The sequence below is a fragment of the Sminthopsis crassicaudata genome, chromosome 2 (assembly GCF_048593235.1).
Source record: "Sminthopsis crassicaudata isolate SCR6 chromosome 2, ASM4859323v1, whole genome shotgun sequence".
Classification (NCBI taxonomy): Eukaryota; Metazoa; Chordata; class Mammalia; order Dasyuromorphia; family Dasyuridae; genus Sminthopsis; species Sminthopsis crassicaudata.
The window spans coordinates 260,293,393-260,294,746 of NC_133618.1; the positions used below are offsets into that span (position 1 = coordinate 260,293,393).

Sequence of the window (1,354 nt, forward strand, 5' to 3'; positions counted from 1 at the left end):
AATTGGTACAGTACCTAGCACATAATAGAAACTTAAATGCTTGTTCCTTTCCCATATAATGGGAAATGCTTGTCTTTTCATATAAATCCAGAATCCTAGTAATGGCAGGGAACTCAGTGGCCATCCTTTTTAACCCAGATACAAAAGATAAAAAAATGTCCTGCAAATAGAGATTGAAGAATGAAGATCTAAGGATCTGGAAAGGTAATATTCAAATTCTGCCCAGGACTTTTCTTAAAGCAGCCTTAATTTCCTTATTATGAAAGCTATAGATCATGGGATTGAAAAATGGAGTGGCAACTGAGTAAAACAAGGTAATGAATTTTTGCATTTCAGGTTGGCTGGCTGACCCTGGGCTGACATACATCATCATGATTGAACTATAGAATAGTGAGACCACAGATAGATGGGAAGCACAAGTAGAGAAGGCTTTTTGTCTTCCTGAGCCCTTTGGCACTTGTAGCACAGCTCTTAGCACCTGGGTGTAGGACACAAGAATGAAAATTAAGATAATAAAGGTAATGAGGGTACTTACAGCACCACAGAATAGAGTAGTTTTGGGGACAGGTATACATGATAAAGCAAGCATTGCTCCTAAGTCCCATAAATAGTGATCAATGATATTTGAACCACAGAAGGGCACCTGGGAGAAGAAAGTGACAGGGGTCAGTAACCAAAGGAAGCCAGGCAGACACAAGAGTGGCACATAGCCGCCTAGTCATAATGGTAGGGTAGCGGAGTGGGGAGCAGATAGCAACATACCGATCAAATACCATGAGGGCCAGAAAGAAGAGTTCTGTTGCACATAAAGAAGAAAAGATGTAGAATTGAAGGATGCAGCCATTATAAGAAATGATCTTGACTTTGGAGACAAGATTTGCTAGCATGTTGGCCACACTGAAGTTGATTTAGCAGATCTCAAGGAAAGAAAAGTTGGCCAGTAAGATGTACATGGGAGTGTAGAGCTGCTGATCCCACCACACAGCACAGACAATTGTCCCATTCCCCATCAGAGTCAGTGCATACACAATGGAGAATAATACAAAGAGAATGATTTTTATTTCTTAATTTCATAGAAAGCCCAGAAGGATGAATTTGCTTACAGTCCAAGAGATGTTATGATTGCCTAAGATGGTCATTTCTTCATCACCTTTGAAATGGACATAGATTAGACTTGATTATCTTTACTATTCATATATATATACATATATATATATGTCAATATATTTCTCTCATTCATTTATATATCCATCTATCATCTATTTCAATCTCTGTCCTTCCTCTTTCTCTCTCTCCCTCATTCTTTCTTCCCCCCTACCCAGAGTTTTGAGGAATAAATATTTTATAGGGAAAT

The 1,354-nt window shown here is 38.6% G+C and overlaps 1 pseudogene; it reads right to left on the minus strand.

Annotated features, from left to right (window-relative positions):
- Positions 1–211: 211 nt before the first annotated feature.
- On the minus strand, positions 212–1,139 carry LOC141553404 (olfactory receptor 11G2-like; annotated as a pseudogene).
- Positions 1,140–1,354: the final 215 nt, after the last annotated feature.